The sequence below is a fragment of the Lissotriton vulgaris genome, chromosome 4_1 (assembly GCF_964263255.1).
Source record: "Lissotriton vulgaris chromosome 4_1, aLisVul1.2, whole genome shotgun sequence".
Lineage (NCBI taxonomy): Eukaryota > Metazoa > Chordata > Amphibia > Caudata > Salamandridae > Lissotriton > Lissotriton vulgaris.
In genome coordinates, this window is record NC_141691.1 from 1,179,543,925 (window position 1) to 1,179,566,885 (window position 22,961).

Sequence of the window (22,961 nt, forward strand, 5' to 3'; positions counted from 1 at the left end):
ACAGAAATCTAGAACATGAATCCAGTAGCAATAGAAAACATGTAAATAAACCATCTAAATTAGGAGGTGCACTGTGCTAGAGATAGACATATTCAATTGTCATTTGAGACTAGGATATGTTTCTGCGGTGGAACGTTTATTTGCTGTTAAATGTGACAGCTAAGGACTTATAGTTTTGTCTTTTTGTAGAGACCAGGTCATCAATAGCGTTTCTGTAGTAAGGAAATCTTAGCTGCCATGCCAGCATGGGCAGACGGTAACCCCTCATGAGCAGCTATTTTAAATTCTAGCCTGCATCTTGATTTGGTATTACTGGATCACCCACTCCGGGAATACAAGCAAAAGATATGGTTTGGGCAGTCAGTGGATAGGAGTATTTTGCTAGATAGTTTTAGGTAAAAGTGTTCCAATGCGTGAAGCATTGACAGCTTCCATGATGTCACCATCCACTCTTGCTCTGTCAGTGAGTAATTGCAGCTATTAAAGCAGTCCTAACTGCTTCATTACAGCTTCATCAGCCAGTGAATTCCCTACAAATTGTATTCCAACATAGCGGTGACTCAATGTATGAATTACATGAGCCTGTGGCAAACATTCTTTAAGATGTGCCACCTTTCCTCAAAGCAATTTTTGCTTGATAGCATTCCCTATTGAATCTCTGAATCCATCCATGCGCCTATAATGTAAATGCTCATTAAAAGACTGGACACAGTATTATGAATCATCTACTATAAGTGCAGGGAATTCGGGATCAGTATTTTCTAGTGCCTGAATTACATATTTGTGTTCAGCCAGCTAGGAAGTACACTCCCCTAAAGACTGCGTTAATGTTTTTTGGAGGTTGGAATTCTCCATTCCTCGTGATACTGCGCACTGTTGGACAAGCTGCTGAGTATTGCTGTTTAGTTAGCTCAAACATCAGGCTGGGATGAGCCATCAGTATATGCAATACAGTCATACTGGTCAGGATGCAAACGTCCCAGGGCACAGTTTATTCTTGTTCCTATTGGAGGAGTATATATGTTATCGACAAAGGACAATACTTCTGAGTCAATTTCATGTAAAATTGATATTACTCAGGTGGGAAACAGACCAGGGCTGTTGATGAAGTTGACAGAATCGTTTCTGGCTCCTCAAAGCAGTGAATGCAGTTATATCCCTGCTTTCATGCGCTATGTTTTGGCTGAAAAAGCCATTTGAAATGTCCAAATTTGTCTTGTATTTTTTGTGCACTATGTTGTTCATTAGTGCTATACTGTGTCAACTTAGTACTGCAAACATTCATGTATGACCATTTAAATGTTTGTAGTCTAAGACTAGACAGTATGAATGGTCTGATTTCGCATTTGGAAACAAAGGATTGTTCATTGGAGAGATACAAAAATACAATGACGCCTTACTATTCTAGTTGTGTTAGAATTTCTCTAACTGGGAATTCAGCTTCATGTTTAATTGGGTATTATGGTTACACTTACAGGATAAGCCATATAAGTATAACATGATGAGGTGAGTCTTTATCCCAGCCTACATAATTTGAGTATAATGCCGGGGCTTGTGCAAGGGCCATCTCCGTGACATACGCTTGCTTGACAACTTCAGGAAAAAGTATGGAGAAAAACAGTAGTATTATTATATCTTCCCCTTGTGGGACTTTCCTAACAAAATCAGGTGGCCATTCCACTTCAGTCAAGAGAATGTTACAATTATTTGTTAAATTTTCCCCAAAAAAGACTTTAAAGGTACGAAGTATGTCTGTCTCAATTTGGATGTCCAAATCATTCAGTCTGTCAGGAGGGCTAACTCGTTGTTATGGCGTTTCAACTTCGATAAATTCATTATTTGCTGTCGCAACCAGAAACTCTTGGAGGTTCTGGTAAACTGTCATGACCACTGCCACGCTGTCTAGCAGTATTAGGGCCCACGTCTTGTTCTGAAGTAGTGTCCTCAATACATGAAGCACATTTATTGGAAATCCCTGCTACTTTCTACTTTTTTAATTGAGATTTTTGTTATGGAAGTTTTGCTTCCTTTTTTATGATGATGTCAGATGAGCATTGTGAGTCATTCTCAGTTTCACAGACTTTTCTTGTCTACGCTCTGATCATCGTCCTCTCTGAGTGTTTGTCTGGTGAGTCCTGAAAAGACCATGAATGATGTGTATCAGTATACTGATATCCATCGCGCTGTTTAATTGATTCACTGTTAAGCATTTTATAACGCTATTCATTTGACTCCAGTTGCGGAGATCCACCCTTTGTTTTTGTTTTTTCTTTATTTCTTTATTTTTTGTCTTATACCAGCATTTTTTAGAAGACTTCCAAATTATCTAGACCCATAGATGTATAGGTTTCAGTAATCATTTTTGGTAGTTCACGTTCGTGGTCTGCAAGGGTACTTGCACAAGGAAATGGAAGACTGACAATGCTGCTGCTTTCCCTTTTATTTTACTGAAAAAAATTGAGGTAACTGTGGCATAATTGGCAATTAGATTAATCCTTAAATCCAGGGTAGGGCATCCCCATATTAATTTTGTATTTGTTTTAGCACTCCAGGCAAAACAGCAATACATGGTTTACCATGTGTTATGGTATTTCATGCAGGAAAGAATGTGCCATAAGTGGCACATTCATCCTCAGGTTAACCAGGCACATTGTGAGAATTCTATGTTTGTTTTGGGGTCCTGTCAAGGAAAACATGCTTCAAACAGGTTTGTTTTCTGTGCAACCCAAAACGGAAATTCCTTCCGTCTGGAGGGAACTTTACTCCAATAGCATTCAAAGTTAATGGACTAATTGCAGGGATGGCTAAATGTAGCCACACAGCTTGAACAAAGCTCATTGGGGTTGCTCTTATTATTCACATAACAAACTATGTCGAACATCTGTACAGTCTAACTAGAACTGTGTAAAGAGCACAAAGCTTCACCACCATTTAGTGGTGTTAATGTTGGATATGGTGTATAGCCAGGTATGATTGGCCAATGTCCTCTCTTATTGCTGGGAGACTCAGTCTTACATTGTTTGGTGCATGTTGAAGGGTGCCTTGGAACCAATCCGTATGTTCCTGAAATGTTAATGCTATTTATAAATCTTCATCTGCTCTGTATTGGCCTGGTATTACAGCTGGAGTGTATGTGTAAAATGTTTGTTTATTAGTATCTACTGCAGGAAAAGTGATCCATGAATAGAATACCCCCGTTTTGTATTCTTCATGGGCCTCAAACACAAAGGTACATCTCCACCTGTAAGAGGGAGCCCTTGTTGTTGTAACATTGCAGTCACAACTTGCCTACAATTAAGGGGAATCATTTCTATGTGCGACATATTTAAGGAACGGAATTCAAAGAAGGGAAAAATGATAATGGGGTATTCTTTTAAAAGTTTCAAAGCTTGAACAGCCTACAGACAATAGGAGGGTTTTCCTATTTAGCTGAGGAGGAGTAACCTTAATACCACAGACGTCTCTGTATAAGGTGAACAGGGGCCTAGGACTACTCAGTAGACCCATCAAATTAGTACCTGACCTAGAACACTGGGAGTGCCATATCATACAGTTCCTACGAATCAAGTAGAATTGTGTATCCAGACAACATAGCTATCATAACATGGGGACTGAGTCCTCACATATCATCAGAGTATTTTGGTCCAATTCCATGCTAGCTCACAGTGCGCCACCTGAACCCCTAACATGCCAGGGTACCAGATGGTAGTTGTAACCTCAGTACATGACGACTCTAATTCCCCAAGGAAACCATGGAAACAGATCTATCCTTTCATTGTTATTCAGCATGCCCAATGGAGGCACAGGAAAGATAGAAATAGTCTTTTCAAACTTTCATCGAAACAATTGTATTCTTTTGTTTCATCTTTCTTTATTGGAGTTTTTACATAGAACGGGGAGAGGGGTACAGGGGAAGAGAGCATGATACATGGGATGAAAAACAGTGCAAAGCAGGACAGTACATGGTAGAGGGCATAAATGGCATACGTGATAGCCTGCTAGGCCCAGTACAGGCATGAGCTTGATGGGGACGGTATTATGAATGAATGTATAAAAAGGCATTTATACAGCGCGTGCATATTCCAAGGAGTGTCCCGGCTCTGGCCCCTGTGAGGAAACCTGCCCTCTGCTAAAAATGTTGATCTCGTTACTCTTTTTGTTGGAATAGCCATGTTTATATAGATGTGCACTGAGTGAAAGTGTGCACTAGTCCACAGTCAGATCTGCCTAGCTTAAACCAAGCTTAGCCCGCTGCAACCTTAAAAGTGCAAATACGATAGGCAGCTGCTTGAAAGTCTTAAATACACCCTCTAAGTCACACAGTGAGGGAGGACTAGAGTGGGCTAGAGTGGGCTGTGTTTTTTTTTTTTTTTTTGTAAAAAAAGAGGATCAAATGACATACATACTCCGTTGCATGTGCTGCAGATGCACTCCTTTTCACAATAGCGGAGCTAGTAAGTCAATATTCAAAGTCAGAGTCAATGTTCAAAGTAACCCAATATTGCCAAGACTCCAATGCCCATAATGCCTTGCACCTATATCTCAGCTTCATTGCATCCTTTCTTATAAGGAATGAGCAATTAAGGGCTATTCCAAAAGCTTCTATTAAGCCCCCCCTGTGTTTCTCCTTACCGCTGATGCTGCTCTCCGCTTTGGTGCAGTATTACCTTAATGATTCTTTAAGCGTTTTTCTAGGCGCTTTAAATGAGGAAAGAAAACGGTCTGCAAACCACCTCCATTTCGTCCTGTTGTGACGACTCCTGCAGCAGACCACAACCGGACACCCCAATCCGATCTAACCCGCCTGCAGCAGTACCTCCTGGGACGGCTGGTTTTCCTCGAGGGAAAAGAACAAAGGCACCGGCATTAGGCTTGCCGTCGGCGATTTCAGAGGGGGAAAGCGCATCTGTTACTCACCGCAACGCGGGGAGACACGCGACCTCTCGCTGTGAAATTGCAATCCTTTCTTCGGTCATCCGGACACCACGGAGCTGCCGCGACCGGCTTTCAGCCCGCCGCCATGTTCCTCGTGGGCGTCACCCCGGACAAGCTCCTGCAGGGTTGAGATCAAGCGACACTTATATGCTGGAAGAACGCCGCCGATGTTTATGGAGCAGGTTTCGCTCTGCACTGTTCAAAATTAAACTCGGAAGCCTAGTAATACAACCACCTAAACAACATCTTACTAAAATAGGCCTCGAGAAAAAAAAACTTTACTCTCCTGCAGCAAAGTGCAGGGATAGGGGGACTAGAGGGGAAGAGGCTCCAGGACTTACTACTGGAAGGGGGGGTTGTATGGATCACACGCAGCCTGGTCCCCTAAAGTATTACAGCACGACTGAATTCACTGAAGTCACTGAAAGTTTAGAGCAAGAGCCAGTTCTGCTGAAAGCTCCTGAGTTAGGCGGGCCAGAATCAACAGAGGCAGTATCATTTAAGACCACAGAGCAAGCCAAGGTGGAGATAAGTTTAACTTCGGTAAAACAGGGTTACATTCTTCCAGTAAGAAGAAACAGGTATCAGCTTAGATCCAGGGCAGGATTAAAAGAGAAAGAGGCTCTACAATTTGAAGAGAGAGAGAGACCTATGCCACTAACCCCCTGTAAAAGCAAAAAGAAAAAGAATATTTCAGTCAAAAAGTTCAAAGGTGCACCTCACGAGGGCCAAGTGGTAAAAAGTACTCCATCCCTAAAATCTTTTTTTAAGGTCCTGGATCAGGCTAAGCGTTCCGCAGTGCAGTTGGAGGGCAATCCCGGCTCTACCCCTTTAACAAATAGATACAAGGTCTTAGAAAATCTAGACAATATGGAAAATGCAGACGAGGCCGAGAGTGTAACAGAAAACTTGGCTAACTTGACTAAAGCCCTTACAACAGACTCAACTAAAGCCCCCACAATAGATAAAACCCGAGGAAACCAAGACACCAGACCCAAGAGTCAGGTTGCAACAGTTAAATTTACACAGAGCAGTTCTAAGGAGGCAGATGAGGTGATTAGGACATTACACGCAAGTAAAGATAATCATTTAGACATGAGCGAGCAGGAAAGTGACCGTATAGGAGACCTCTTTCGATCCTTGAGAGTAGACATGATGTCGAAATTTGAGATATCGGAAAACAATCAAAAAGCAATACAGGACAGATTCGATATGTTAGAATCTAAGCTTGAGGAGGTCACTCTGCGTACAGGGAAACTTGAAATAGAGACGGCTGCCTTGGACAAAACTGTACATGAAAATAAAAAAGATATAGAACATCTCAAAGCCCAGAATAGATTACTGGTAATGGACATTGAACGGATGGAGACTCATGCTAGGAGGAATAACCTAAGGATCTTGAAAATACCTGAAGGGGAAGAACTGGAGGATTTAAAGGGATTTGTCTGCAAACTCTTGAGAGACGGCGTTCTAAATGATCGTCCAGATATAAATTTGGAGGAAGAAATCCAGAGGGTGCACAGAGACCCCTACAAGAGGCGTACGGACAGGAAAACTCCCAGGAAAATACTGATAAACTTTCAGACATACAGTGTAAAAGAGCTTATCCTAGGGCGATCCCTTACGAGAACAGATCTACGGTATAACTCTAGTCCCTACCTTATCCGGTCGGACATCGGTGCAAAAACTGCGCAAAGACAATGGGAACTGGGCACTAGAATGCCGGACCTAAGGTCTTCGGGAGCACATGTCCAGATGAGATTTCCAGCTATGCTCAGGATTATGTGGAAAAACAGGACATATAGTTTTACACAGCCAGAGGAGGTCGACAATCTTCTAGATCGAATAAGAAGCGAGCAGGAGGAACAGGAACAGGAATAGGTCCGGAATAGGTCCGGATAAATAAGCTGAGTAATTTGTCGAAGATATAACAAAAAGATGAAAGGAATAAAAGGGAATAGAAAGGGAAAAAAAAAAAAATGAAAGGAATGGATAAAAGGGGGAAAAAAAAAAAAAAATAAATAAATAAATAAAGGAAAAAAAAAAAAAAAAAAAACACTATATAATACAAAAAGGGAAATGGTGGAGGGAGAATTTGAAAGAAAAAGAAAAGAAAAAATAAAAAAAAAATAAAAGATTGTTTGAGTTGGCTGAATGATAAAAAGGGGACACGAAGATTTATTCGCGATATAATTAGTCTCATTTGAATATAGTAAATGGGGAATTGGTGAGGGGGGAATTTGAAAAAGTAAGGGACTATATAAGTAGGCTGTATGATAGAAATGGGGGACATGAAGATGTATTTGTAATTTAACTTGTCTCACTTGAATACAGTAAATCGGTCAAGGGCACCACATGGGGGCTCCGAAAGGCGAAGTCATCGCCAGGTATGTTAGGGGGGTTCCTCAGGGGGGGGGTGTTCAAGGGGCAGGGGGAGGTGGGGGGGGGAAATAAAAAATAAAAAATCCTCATATATAAATAATTGCTTGATGTATAAAAAAAAAATAGATGGGTGCGTGAGTACATCAGAACTATGACCAATTTATATAAGCTTAAGGTCCTGTCATGGAATATTAATGGTTTAGGGGAAAGAATAAAACAGAACAGAATTTGTGAATTCTTAAGAAATTCGGACGCTCAAATTATAATGTTACAAGAAACACATTTGGAGGCAACAGTATGTGATTCTCTTTTTAAAAAGTGTAGGTGGGTACAGGATATAATCAGTTCCAGGCAGTTAGGTGTCACCAGGGGAGTTTCTATTATAATTCGATCGAACAGCGGGATTAGTCTGAGAAGTTTTGAGACGGATCAATCAGGGAGGTGGCTAGTTGCACAAGTACACATTCAAACTATCCCACATACTTTCGCAGTGTACTATGGTCCTAACGAGGACAATCCAGCTCCGCTTTCTAAACTAGAACTAGCTTTATTTACAACAACTGGTCCTCTAATTCTTGGAGGGGATTTCAACCTGGTCTTCGACCAAAAATTAGACAGAACTTCTAAGGCCAAATACCATGCTCCCTTAAAATCACTTGCCATCTTGGATGCTTTAATGAAAGACTTCACTCTAGTGGATGTCTGGAGAAAAAAGTACAAATCGCAATTAGGTTTTACTTTTTATAGTAAAAAATACAAGAATTATTCTAGAATAGATCATTTCTTGGCTGACCAACATCTTCTTAAAGATATTAGTTATCTCTCTTTCACACCGTCTGGATTATCGGACCATGCAGTACTAGAAATGGAAATTAAACTTAATATAACTTTATCAAAACCAAGGTGGACTCTGGAAAGATCCTTTTTATTGGATAACCAGTTAAAAGCAGCTGTTAAAGACAACACATCAGAATTCTTTTTAATAAATTCAGGATCCTCCTCTCCCCAGATAGTATGGGAAACATATAAGGCTTACCTGAGGGGTGTTTTAAGTACCCTAATATATCATAAGAGAAAAAGTATAAAAATAAAAAGAAAGGAAGACCTAGCAATAATATCTAGAAAGGATCTTGAACTACAAAATGCAATACTAACAAACTCCAGAGAAATACTTGCGTTAGAGAAGGAACTTGTTGACTTGCAGCTCCAGTTAAAAATTTCGGATGAAAGAATCCTTAAAGAAAAATGGGAGTCCAGCAGATTAAAAAAATTTGAGTACGGAGAGAAGTGCGGAGCACTCCTGGCCTGGAAAGCTAGAGAAGAGAGAACGAGAAATAACATTAAAGCGTTGGTACTTAGACAGACAGGTAATCTGATAGAAACAGACGCAGAAATAAGAGAGGAAGCTAGGTCCTTTATGAGGAGTCTCTACACGGAAGATAAAGATCCCACGGGGGCGGATTTAGAATCCCGGTTGAGTATAAAGCATCTGCCACAAATGTCCGAATCAGAAAAAGCATACTTGGAATCTGAGATAACAGATGGGGAAATTCTAAACCAGTTGAAGAAAATGAAAAAGGGGAAAGCTGCAGGCTCAGATGGGCTGCCAGTGGAGATTTATACGGACAATAAAGATCAATTAATAACTCAATTAAGAGAACTTTTCAATTTTTTATTGATCCAAGGCCATTCTATACCTTCCTCGTGGGGAGAAGCTATCATTACGCTTATACCCAAGCCTAATAAAGACCCGAAAAAAATTGAGTCCTACAGACCTATTTTGTTACTGAATTCGGATATGAAGATTTACTCAGGCATCTTGGCCACCAGATTATCAAAGGTAATAAAATCCATAATCCACCCTGAACAGAGAGGCTTTATCCCGGGGAGACAGTTAAATGAATTAACGTTTCAAGCTATAGGGGCGGTAGATTATGCAAATGCTAAAAATCTCCCACTGGCGCTGGTGGCCATAGATGCGGCTAAGGCCTTCGACCAGGTCAATTGGAAATATCTTTGGGCCACAATGGCGGCCTTCGGGCTCCCCAAAATTTTCATAGAGGCGGTCAGATCCTTATATCACCGCCCTAAGGCTAAGGTTTTAGTTAACGGAATTTTATCTGAGTGGTTTGATATATCACGAGGCACTAGGCAGGGTTGCCCTCTGTCCCCCCTTCTGTTCGATGTTTATATGGAGCCTTTTGTTTGCGGGATTAGAGAGGACAATATTATTCAACCATTCCAGCTTGGAAATTTGTTTTTAAAGGTGGCGTTGTACGCTGATGATCTTCTTTTATATACCTCTGATCACTCGGAAGCAATCCCAAGGTTATTTTTTTTATCCGAGGAATTTGGGAAACTGTCCGGGTACCAGATTAATAAGGATAAAACAGAGATCATGGGGTGGAATAATAACACACATATAGCTGGTGCAAAACAGAGTATGAGGTACCTGGGAATCCACTTAACTCAATCTTTAAATGATACCACTTCTCTCAGTTGGCAGAAGGTGGTTAAAGATATTAATAAAACTTTAACAAGATGGGGGAACTTGCCTTTAAACATTTACGGTCGGGTCAACCTTATCAAAATGACAATTCTTCCTAAATTGACCTTTTTATTTAATTGCATCCCCCTTTCATTTTCACTGAAAGACATCAACATTTTACAGGGCAAAATTGGATCTTTTATATGGGCCTGCAAGTCAACAAGAATCGCATGGAAGAAATTAAGGAGGGGTTTAAAAATAGGAGGGCTAGCCCTCCCCGACATTCTCTCATACTGTCATGCATTCCATTTTAAAAATTTTAGGCTTCTTGCAAACAAGTTGGACGCATCATCACAGGGCCGCCTGTTTCAAGCTTTACTAACTGATTTACCCTACGACCATGATTACTTCACTTTTAAGTTTGGAGACCAGAAATTTTTCAAAAAAATCCGCCTTAAAATCCTACAGACTGCATTAAAAAATTGGGGTTTTATGAGGAAGACATTTAATATTTCCTATTATCATACACATTCCCCGATCTGGGATTCTCCTGGCACACCTCAATGCCTCCAGGATCAATTATCACAACCCTTGAAAACAGCTGGCTTCAAAAAATGGGGAGACCTCTGGGCAGACTCGGGCCTAATGAGTTGGAACACGCTGGCACAGCTTACGGTGGGACAGTTGACTAGGTTTAAATATTACCAGCTGTCCGCTTGGTGGTCTAGTCAAAGTATGCAAAGGGAGGAAGATACAGATATTTTTGAGGCAATCGGCAGAAGGGGGAAATGGGTAAAAGAGTTATCTTTTTGGTACAATTCAATGGTCAAAGAAGAGGAGATTGAACTGTACCCGGAGATAGTAAAGTTATGGGGAAACAGCATAGCAGAGCCCCCTGAAGAAGTCTGTAAGGCATGGTTAGACTCTTTTTCCCTTTCACAGAGGCTAATTAAACCCGCTAATTTAAGGCGAAATCACCTGTTTACGGCTCACAGAGTCTATTGGACTCCGGCTAAATTACACAGGATAACACAAAACAACTATTATTGCCCCCGCTGTAACCAGAACGCCGCGGATGATATCCACATCTTTCTAGAATGTCCAGCCATTCAAAATTTCTGGAAAGCGATAATGGATTTCTTGGGAGATGTACTTTCAACAACTATTGCATGTTCTCGCAGATTAGTCTTTTTTGGCTTTCTGAAAGAATATAACATCAAGGATTTGGATACTCAATTCATTTTTTACACAATAATTATTGCAAGGAGACAAATATGTATGGAGTGGAAGTCAGCGGCTCCCCCTAGATTTGCAGTATGTTTGAAGTACCTAATGGAAGTGTGTAAAATGGATCAGGCTGGCCGCAGCGAGAGTTTGGAGAATGTCTGGTCTAAACTGATGGTCTGGATAAATAGGTGAGCAGTCCTGTGATTATGCCAGAGGTTGTGTAGGTCCTGTCCTCCACCAGGCCTAGGGTGCCCAAAATAGGTCTGGAGGAGTAGGATAAGGAAAACAGCCTACCTCTGGGAACCCCTGTTCGCTATGATACTGTTTTCCATGGTGGACCAGAAAGAAAAACAACAGTATAAGAGGCAACAGTGAGACCCATCTAGAGCATATATATTCTGGTGGCATATATGAGGACAAAAAAAAAATATAAAAAAAAAAAAAAAGGAATAGCCATGTTTACATTTTTTTCATAAACATAGGTAGGTCTGAAATGGACCAGAGTTCTCTAGGGAGTCTATTCCAAGTCTTTAAGCCAAGGAAAGAGAACGATGTTCACCCATTTTTGCCTGGTGAATTTTGGGAATCCTGGCTAAAGAGGTGTGGGAAGATCACACTTCTCTGGGGGGGGCATATGCACATATCCTCCGCCTCAGATAGACTGCTCCTTTCCCATGAAGAGCTTTATGTGCCAGGTCCTGGGCCTTTAAACTAATCCTCTTTTTGATATGGAGCCAGCGTATTGCACCCAAATATGGAGTCATACGCGTTCTTGAAGCCAGATTGAGAATTAATCTAGATGCTGCATTCTGTACTACCTGCAGACAGCTGAGCAAGTAGTCTCAAAGGCCCAAGTAGAGTGGATTTCCATAATCGAGTCCTGCGGTGATCAGGGCTTGGACTAAAGTTTTCCTAGTCTCTATTGACAAAAAAGGAACGCATTTCTTCAGAGAGCGTAGGATCCAAAAACAGGAATCTGCCAGTGTGTGAATGTATTGTTGAAAAGAGAGGACAATACCAGATTTAATTCCCACATTTTTACTGCATTTTGTTGTGGGCCTGGGGTAGGAGTATCTTGCACCCACCACGTCCGTCGCCAAAGAAGAAGATCTCAGTTTTATCAGGGTTGCATTTAGGTTGGTGTATCGATTACCAGTTGAACACATTGGAAAGACAGAATTTAAAGGCCTTTCCATCAAATTCCATTCCCTTTTCAAAGGTAAAAAGAAGTTAAGTATGGTCTGCTTATAATATTACTTTGGCCCACCTAAATTAGGACGTAGGTACGCTGTCTCAGTGCCGTCCATGAGGTTCATTAGAAAAAGGGGGCACGGCAGACTGTAGTGCAGTGTGATGAAGGCAAAGGAAGATGGAGTGGGAGGGTGGGGTTGGGTTGGGGGTAGAGACAGGACAGAGGTAGGGGGTTCCACAGGCCTGAGGGGAGGATAGCCAGAATAGAGAAAAAAGAGAAAAGAAAATAGAGAAAAAAAGGAGGGAAGTTAGAGGGAGGGCTTGCATCGGAAAAAGAGGAGGAAGGAAGGAGAAGAGAAGGGGAAGGGGGTAGGGTCAAGAAGGGAAATGTGTGAGAGGGAGTAAGGTGAGTACCCGAAAGGGGGGCCAAAGCGAGCCTCATGGTCAAGAACAGCAGCAGGGGAGCATCCAGTCTTGCAGGAATGGTGCCAAATTGAGGATGAAGGGTTCGCCCTGTCCTGCATATTATAGATCTGATACATTTCCGAGATCCATTCGTCATGGGAAGGGGATATGGGTGAGCACCAGTGGTGGAGGATGCAGTTCTTGGCAGTCCCCAGCACCGTATGTAGTAGGCAATTCTCAAGTCGCAAGAGGTCTGGGGAGTCCGAAAGGCAATACAGTAGGATCAAATTATGGGGTAGGGGAGTTGTGACTCAAAGGGTTTCACTGAGAGTGACCCCAACCACCTCCCATAAGGGCCGGACCATGGGGCAGTCATAGATAATATGAACCAGGTCGGGCAACCACTACCGCAGCAATTACTATCACAACTCCAGCAGTCCATGTGAGACAGCAGGTCTGCTGCCCGCAACTTCACCGGGGTCCAGTGCCAGTCATGCATGAATTTAAAGTGGCAGAACTTCAGCCGTGCCTCTCTGTCGAGCAGATTTAAGAAGAAGAGATAGCACCCAAGGACATAGGTGTACCGTGGCAGTGTCGCCATCCTTACTCCCTGCACCCTGCCCCAGAGCAATAGGCTGAGGTGGGTCCACTTTTCAAAGTCCAGCTTCATGCGCTTCACCAGGGGGTTGAGGTTATCAGCCACCATGCAGTCCAGGCCACGGTTGATGTAGATCCACAAGTACTTCTACTGAAAAGGGTTGGTGGAGACCACAGCTCTGGTGGTTGCCTGGGACATAGGCAGCCCCTTGCTTTTGTCCTAGTTGATCTAATAGCTCGAGAGCGCTGCAAAGTCAGATACTGCTTCATAGATGGCCGGTAGGGAACAGGAAAGGTCTGAGAGTTTGAGAAGGATATAATCGGCGCATAGATAGATGGTGGGCATTCCCAAGGGAATAGGAATTCCGGTCACTTGCAGGGATCGATGCAGGGAGGCTACAAGTGTCTATTATCAACAAAAGAGCGCCAGTCAGACACAGGTGAAAACCTATATCTAGTTAAACAAAAGGTGAAATCTACCTACAAGTGAGTGGTCATGAATGATGTGAGAGGGAATGGAAAATTATTTATTCTCTAAAAGAACCCTCACTCACCCTAGAGGTGACATGCTTCATCATGGGGTTCGGTCACGGGGGGGGGGGGGCGACTATCCCCACCTGTGTGCTACCACGCCTGCAAGTGCAGCGGAGCTGGTATGTGTGAAGGAAGTGATCAGTGTAAGGGTGTGTGATAAAAGATCACAACTGTGCCTCAAAAAACTTTATTAGGGGCCAGTTGTTCACATTAAAAACTGTGAGGTCACTGGACTTTTTAATTTTTATCCAGGGCCTTAAAAAGTGAATTGGTCAACATGTTTCTGCTGGTAGTGCTATAGTCAGCTCAGCTTTCTTCAGGACGATCCAGGCCCCAGGGCAGAACCGAGTAGGTGTAAATGCGGCGAGCCTCCCAGCAGCAAGTATGACTGAGAGTGAAAATGTGCCCTACCCTGTGAGCCCATGAAGCGTTTTGCACCATGAAGCAATAAACTCCACCTGATGATTAACAGGAGTCCTATGGACGGGTAAAACCGTGAGTTATTCTGAGGAGAGTAATAATATTTGATCTTCTCTTTTGCTATATTCCTAATGGTGTGGGCAGGCCTTAGCGTGTCTGGACCCCCGTAGGATTTGTTCTTTTTTATAATCTGGTCCTGAAGAAAGCTGAGCTGACTATAGCACTACCAGCAGAAACATGTTGACCAATTCACTTCACACATACCAGCTCCGTTGCACTTGCAGGCGTGGTAGCACACAGGTGGGGATAGTCGCCCCCCCTGTGACCGAACCCCATGATAAAGCATGTCACCTCTAGGGTGAGTGAGGGTTCTTTTAGAGAATAAATAATTTTCCATTCCCTCTCACATCATTCATGACCACTCACTTGTAGGTAGATATCACCTTTTGTTTAACTAGATATAGGTTTTCACCTGTGTCTGACTGGCGCTCTTTTGTTGATAATAGACATTAAAATAAGGGGTGGGAGAGTAGCCACTATTCCCTTCCTCTCTTGTTGTATATACAGGCTACAAGTGTCTCCATGGCAATAAGGAACAGGGGGGTTGACAGTGGGCAACCCTGCCAGGTCCCCTCATGAACTGGGAACAGGTCTGAGAGGAAACCTCCACAGTTAACGTGGGTGGCGGGTGAGTCATATAGCCATCGGACCATAGTTATGAATTCTTCTCCTAGGCAAAATCTCCGGAGCATCGCAAACAGGTATTCCCATTCAATCCTGTCAAATACCTTCTCAGCATCTAGGGAGAATTGAGCACATCATTGGGCATATCCTAGGCTGATCAAAAGGCATGAGCAAGAGTATGAGGGTGGGTCCTTGAGGAGCACTCGGGGACAAACCCCATCTGCGTCCCTGTGAGCAGGGGAATAGACATGCTGCACTCGCAGAGGAGGGTGCCCATCACAGGTTAGGGTAGAACCACAATGACAGCTCGGTTCAAAATGGTGTCGAAAGAGCCAATGCGTTCGGCCTCCTGGGAGGCCTCATAGAGGGAGTCCACTATCTCCTACCCTGCCCATTTATAATACTCCACAGGAGAGCTATCTTCCCCAGGGCCTTTGTGGTATCAGAGCCAAATGACAGTCTGTGCTATCTTTGATTTGGTGATTCTCCCTGGAGTAGGTCCCTACCTGACTCACTGAAGTTAGAGAGATACACACTTCCAAAAAGGGCCTCCAGGGGAGCGGGTCACCACCTCCTGCATGTATAGGGCCTGGTAGAGTCCTCGCACCTGTTCACAGTATTCTGTGGCCAAGTGAGGACGGTGCAATCTGTGGATTTGATGGCTGGAATGGCCATGGCCTCCTCCTGCTGGTGCAGTTGGGCTGTTAGTAGCCGCCCGCCTTTTCACCCTGCTCATAATGGTAGCCTATCAGACAATGGGGGGCATACGCGGCCGTTGAGGTGTATAGTGCATTAAGGTCCATACAGTTCTTCTCCAGGCAACGCTGGAGTGGGTAAAGGGTTGGCTGTATAGAGGCAGGTGAAAGTTGCAGTGTCTAACTCGAAGGTCTTTTGCTGTATTGCCCAGAGTGCATTGGTGAAGGCAGTGTCTCCCATTATTTGGCCATGGATGGTCTCTTTGGCAGCACCCCCTAGTTGTATTCTAGGTATGTGAAAACCATAGCTGAGACTTGCCCTGAGGCTGCGATAGTGCAAGGCGTTGAGGCGCCCTGATTTGAGGCCTGGGAAGGAGAGCCCAAGGACGAGGGAGAGGGTTGGCAGGGCGTGGTCTGAGTTAGCACCCTCAAGCCTCAACATCTCTTGAGAGAGGCCACCACAGACTGGGAGACCAGAAAGTAATCTAAACTGGATTTAGTGCCATGTACTGGCGATGAGAAAGTATACTCCCTTTCCTCAAGGTGTGAGAGGCGCCACCGATCCACGAGACTGTGGTCCAATATGAAATTCCCCAGGAGGGCCTCGTCTGAATTATTGCCCACGTCCAGTGGGCTGGTGCGGTCAAGAACCACATCTTGGACTAGGTTCCAGTCCCCTCCAAGGAGCAAATGGGCAGCCCCGATTTCCGTGATGAGGCGGTTGAGGCACAGGAAAAATTGGCACTTGGGTCTCAGTGGCTCGTACACCGACTAAACACATTGTCCGTTCGCCAATTTTAAACGAAAGCATAGCAAACCTTGGGATCAGTCCAAGTCTTAGGAATAGTGATGGGAAAAAACATACGTAAGAGAATCGTCACGCAACATTTCCTGAGTTCCTCGCCAGTCGCAGCCAGGCAACTACTATGGAACACCTTGCCCACTCAGTCACGTCGCAGTTTCTCCAATTTCAACTGACAGCGATGGGTTTTCTGCAGTAAGGCTACCTCAACGTGTTTGGACTGCAGATAATATAGTACCTTTTTGTATTATGAGGGGAGCTGGGTAGCGGTATTAGCCATCACGATGCAGGAGCAATAAAGTGTGAGGGGGCTGAGGAAAGGAGAGAGCAGCAGAAGAAAGTGAGTGAGCAGTGAAAAGGGAAAAGAGGAGAGAGTATAGATCCCGGATGGGGGGAATGCAGGTGAATGGTAGGGAGAAAGAGAGGATTGAGTGGGAATGGAGGGGGAAGAGAACGCTGGGTAAAAAAACTGCCGATTAGACACAACCAGGAAGTTTAAGGACCGGTCAGGTGGCAAGGGGAGGAAAAGGTGAGCTGTCACCCATCTGAGGTTGGGGTCCTCGATGGGAGCCAGGAGTTGTGTGCTGCTGGGAGTCCATGGGCGCCAGAGGTCCCAAGACAGGACAGGATGATTGGAAGGATGAGGGGTCAGGGTGAGGTGGTGACAGAGCGATGGAGCTGAAAGGGTGCTGAGTCAGGGGTACTGGGCCTCATGGTCTTGGGGTCCAGAGGAGATCGATCATTGTCAACATGGAGGGAGCTGGCATTAGAGATGCTAGTGTGCAGTCCTGGGTACAAGCATAGGATGTTATAAGGGCAGCAGAGGCGGGCTGGGCAATGAGGGATGCAGGCTGAGATATTGCCTCACTAGACAGTAGTGGTCCTCATTGTGGGGGAGAGGTTTGTAAGACAGCGGCAGTCATGTCTAAAAGCTCATCACAAGGCATGGTAAAATAGAGCAAGACATTGCAAAGCATCACAAAATCGTGGCAAGGCAAAACAAAACAGTGCCATATAGTGTAAGGCATTGCAGAACATGGCACACCATAGTAAAACACTGAGCAATAGTGCGATACAGTGCAAGGCTTGCAAGAGTATATGAGGACATGGCAGGGCCACAGTGCAAGAGGTAGATATTTCAGCAGAAAGGGTTGACTCTGTCAGCTGTTTGCAGTATGTTGATTGTTCTGTAGAGCAGCTGACAGAACAGGGGAGCAGGAGCCGCAGCAAGGAGGGACATGCCTCAGTCCACAAGCTGTGCAAGTTTCAATGGGGATCTGTATTTGTCACGGCCTTGGCCATGTGTAATATCAGCCGCCACTCTGAGGGCCATGCCTTCGCCATCCTCTGAGCAGGCTGAGTGATCCTGCAGCCTGTCTTGTTGATGACCCCCACTAGAGCTTTGGCATCCACCTGTAGGGGGTGCCTGGCTGGGTGGGTGCAGTTGAGAAGTCCAGAAGCACAATGTCCATCCCTTTACTCCGTGAGGACATCCAGAAATTATTGTGGATCTCAAAGGTCTAGAACGTCATTGATCTGCTCTCCTTCATAATTCACATGTGTGCTAGCTCAAATAGTTTGAATTTGAGGTCCTGTTTCTGCAGTTGGGATCTCCGGGCCAGAAAGGCTTTTCTCTTGTCCTTTAACTCTTGTGAGAAGTCTGCGGCAATGTAGATCTTGTGACCCTCAAAGTCATAGGGACAGTGGGAGCGGGTCACAGTCAGGAGCTGTCATACCCAGTGGTGACAGAGAAAGCAGATAATGAGGTGTTGTACCCTCTCTGATGCTTCAGGGCATGGGGGGCCTAGGTGTTGGGCCCCTGGATTTCAAAGGGGGTTGAGAAAGTCAGCCTGGTGAGCGTGGGGAAAAGGTCCCTGAGGAAGCCCCTAACACCTGTGCCTTTGACGTGTTCCGGGAAGTCGAAAAACCTGATATTGTCCCTGAGGCTCTAGTCCGCTAGATGTGTGATCTTGCTGCGTAGGTACCAGAGCTCATTGTCCTGTTCAAGGAGGTGGTTGAGGGTGTCTTCCACTGTTGAAAGATGGTGCTCCACCCCTTTCACCCTGTCCTGAAGTCTTTCAATGTTGAGTGGGAAAAAAGAGGTCCGGCTATCCATAAGGGCGGGTGCAGGTCTCATGTGGGCAGAGAGCGGACCCACCTGCTGACAGGGGACAGGGGTAGAGAACAAAGAGAAGTTGTGGCACAAGAGGGCCCAACGTCCACACTGTGGTGAGTGCTATCTCTACCAGGCCAGATAGCATTTTCCCAGCATTAGCACCAGTCTCAGCCTCAGACAAGCTGCTCTGAGGGGTACATCACAGCTTTTGCTGAGTCTGCTTCGGGGAGGATGGATCCATTCTTCGGGCCATAGGGCGATCCTGGTGCCTACCGACTGTGATTTTGAGAGGCATGGGTGCAAACAGGGTCAGCAAGGTAGAGGTGTGCAGGAGGCCAGTCTTGGCTAAAAATCCCATGAGGGTCGAAAGGGGGAGCAGGAACACCGCATGGGAGGACACATTAATACATGCTCCCAATGCATGGAGGGAGTGTTTCCACAGTTCAGCGTAAGGAGGAGTGGAGGTGCAGGCCTCCAGCGGTAAAGGAGAGGGACAGTGGGGGGGGCGAGAGATGCCCTATGAGGTATGCAGAAAGAAGCCTCTCCTCTGGTGCAGTAGGCCCTTTTGCTTCCGTGTGGACCCAGCTGAGTCTGTGCACCTCAAAAAGAGAGAGGTGCTGTGATGTATGCTTCAGGGGGAGCAGGATCCCAAGATAATGCCCACTGGTGCTCCTAATCCCTGGTGAGTTGCCAAGTCTGTTCGATCAGCTGTCCTGTGGCACCAGGTTTTTACAGTATGTTGTAGTCGGGCCATTGGTGCCGCTGCCCGGCAATTGATGAGGCGGAAAGTGGGCTTTGCCGCTCCAGTGCAGGTCGCGTCAGGGCATCTACTATAGGTGTCCCTATTTGTGCTGCGTGCCCCTGCGGCCAGAGATATGAGCAGTTGTATTATTTGCAGGTGGGTGCCCAGTGGAGGGTGTTGGTGTCTCCTCAGGTCGGGCATGTCATCGGTGTAGGGTGGTGCCATGGGCTGCGCCCATGTTCTGATCTGCAGCCCCCTGAAGAGTCGAAGCACCTCCTGGTGCCACATACAGGCTGCTGGGGGGAGAGAAATACCATAGTCAGGAGTCCCCGATATATAGGTTGGAGCCAGAGGTGTCACAATTAAGTATGCAGACAGGGAAAGAGAAAGAAAACAATGGTGCTGTGTGGACCGTCGTGAAGCTGCATGGCCCATTTATGCCAAATCCATATCTCTATTGGCACTGCAGGCCCTCTGATGGTGTGAAAAGGCCCTGCCACCCACAGCTGGTCGGGGGGCCACTGGTTGGCAACAATGTGGCCAGGGAACGGTACAAGTAATTACTCGACCGAGATAACAGACCCCCATTGCGGCGGATTCTGTCTCCTTTCTGCGGGCGACCCGATCGGTGAATTAGAACCCCAATACGGCCGATTCTGGCTTCCCTTCTGGTTATAATTATTGCTCCCAGCCTCATCCCGAAATAGGCTGTTACTTTATTGTATATAACGGTCTTCTAGAGCCGACCTTGCCTCTATCGGTTGGTAGTACTCCACTTCTATTTGTAAAGCTACAATTTTATCAGTCCATATATATTTATTTTAATCAAACAGACGCCCTTGCTCCAACTTTAGGGCACCAAGGCATAAAATTACATGTCCTGATGATGATCCCATATCACCAGGGATCGAAACGTCGTTGACACCTTACACTTGATGATCTTTTGACATTACATTAATAGATCGCCTAAAGTGTATATCTTTTAAGCATGGGCGAATTTTGCGAATCTCGCGTTCGCGAATTTTGCGGATTTGCGAACTCGCAATCCGCAAAATCTGCGAATCCCCGCGAATTTGCGGATTTTTTTTTTTTGTGTTCGCGCGTGTTTCTGCCAGTTCGCGAGGGTTTTTACAATTTCGCAATTTGCGAACTTACCTGTCGGGTCGCAAGTTTTGTGAACTTGTTGTTTCTACGTGTCCAGCCTGTTTGGGACACTCTTCTTCATCACTGCCACTCTCTGTCACCACTGCCACTCTCTGACTACTCATGCCACCCTCTGGCCCACCCATGCCACCCTCTGTTTCATCACCACACCCTCTGGTTGTCCAGTGTACATTATTTTCGGCAAAGCAAAGCACACCTTCCCTGCCTCAAGTGACCTGAATTAATTTGGGGCTGATTAATGTGTCACAGAATATTTTTTTAGCTGGCACCTGCTTCCTTAGTGCTTCCTGATTAGTGATCTTTTGCACTTGCTCAGTGCTTTCATTGTTGCAAAATTAGTTACAACACCTGCCCTGCCCCAACTGACAATAATGAATTAGGGGCTGATTAATGGATTTTAACTTCCAGCCTGGCTCCTGCTTGTCTCCCTTAGCTGTAATTCCGGACCTTTGTGGCATATGTGTAACTATTCTGAGGTTCAGAGCAGGGTCACATAATAGTTGCAACTGGCAACTGAACTCTGGAGGGGCCCCTCAGGAAGCACTACAGGAAATGGCTACTAATGATGAGCCTGAACTTTTGAACCTGGTAAGTAGTTTCAGTTTTGCTAAGATCGTATTTCTGCAATTTAGCACTTACTCGCGGGGTGCGAAGTTGTACTGGCAAGCCGCGAACTCACGCGAACAGTGCGAGCAAGCCGTAAAATCCGCTGCTCGCGGATTTGCGGATTTTGCGGGAGATTCGCGGATCTCGCGGATTGCGAATTTACAGAAAATCCGCAAAATCCGCGAGCGAAACGGATTTTCCGCCCATGCTTAATATCTTTTATTGTCTGTTTAAACTTTAAATGCACCTACAGACCGCCCTGTTTCTTTTGTTTGCCTTAATTGTTTGTTATATGTGATAGTAGGATACAGGCTGTGTCCCACTTGGTCATTGCTTTCTCATTTTTTGTTGAAAACAAATATTTCACTATTAAAGTGTGTCCGGCTGGACAGTTTAAAATATAGATTTCAATTTTGTTCTATATTCATTGTGATTGCTATTTTTGTTGCTAATGTTTGGGACCATTGTCTTTTGAAACAGGGAATTTTATGGGGCAGCAGTGACCAGTTCAAGCAAGTCTATGCTTTTCGACTGAAAGTGCACTCGGTCTCTACTAACTAGGCCCCTATGCCAGTGCTCTTTCCCTGAATCAAGGTTCATGTTCAATTGTTAAACCAATTGGCAAGGACATTAACACCACTGTAAGTCCCTAGTTTTAATGGTACACCTGGTACCTGGGAAATGGGTATTAAAGAGGGCTGCATCATGGATTATTCCACACTAAGAGACCCCCACTCAAATTGCATGCAGACTGCCATTGCAGGTTGCATAAAATGATGCAAACCATTTTGAAAACACTCTGAAGTCCTTATGTAATGTAACTGGTTAAAGCACTCTGACACCTTTGGGTAAAGATCGCTCTATATAGGAATGCAAAAGAAACACGACATGGTACATGCCCTGTGTGCCATGCCCATATACATTGCATATACTATATGTAAGTCACACCTACAGCAGGCCTTAGAGCCCTAAGGCAGTGTGCATTATATTATATGCGAGGACATATTTGAATGAGGGTATACGCCACTGTGATGTCTGGTTCCACTGCCACGACATTGCAAGTGTTCAGTAAGCCATCTTATATATATGTACTGGGCACTGGTCATCGTGAGTTATCATCTACATAATGGCTTCACTGAAAATAATGGAACACCTCGTCTTGACAAATCCATGCTGATGCAAGTATCACATTTTTCCTGACATGCACCCAGAGGGCACCTTAGATGTGCCCACTGAACCCCACTAGTCTCTTAGTGTGCTGGCAGAAAGGTATTGTCAAGCTTGTCTCCACAGACAAGGGTTTGGCCACCTGCAGGTGAGAGCCTGTGTTGTCTGAGGTCAGAAACAATGCCTGCTCCGGAGGAGTGTGTTCACACTTCCTCCAGAAGGATGGCTAGTGTTTTAGCATAGCAAGGCCAGAGGCTTCAAAGCCTCTACCACCTTTGATGTGCAGCCCCTGCTTTCCCCAGACCTGGGAGATCCCACCCCCTGTACTGAGGCCCATTTGGTACCAGGACAAGCAGGAAAATTAGCTAGTCAAAAGGCGTGTTCCTGCTCAGGCTAGTCACACCCCTAATGTGGGCTACCTGAAGTGAACAATGAAAGAAGGGTTCCACCATCTCATTTTTAGTGGAACTAGGAACTCTGGGTCAAGTTTATGCTTATCCTCCACAGGAAGTGGCTGTTAAGAGAGCTCATACGGCTACCTGTTGAATCCCGCTGTCTGTTAAATACTTAAACAGTTGCACAATATACATACCTGAGATCATGTTTAGTTACACTAAGAACTTGTGTGTATTGTATTTTCATTCCATTCTATTATTCTTGGATAATGTAATTTAGAAAACAACGATGTTGTATTTACATGTAGCAATGCTTGTTTCCTTGGCACAGTGCTGTAGCAATGTTTGTTATCTGAGCACATTTATGCTGGACCCATGCTCTACTTGAAATTCCCACATGGGTTAACAGCA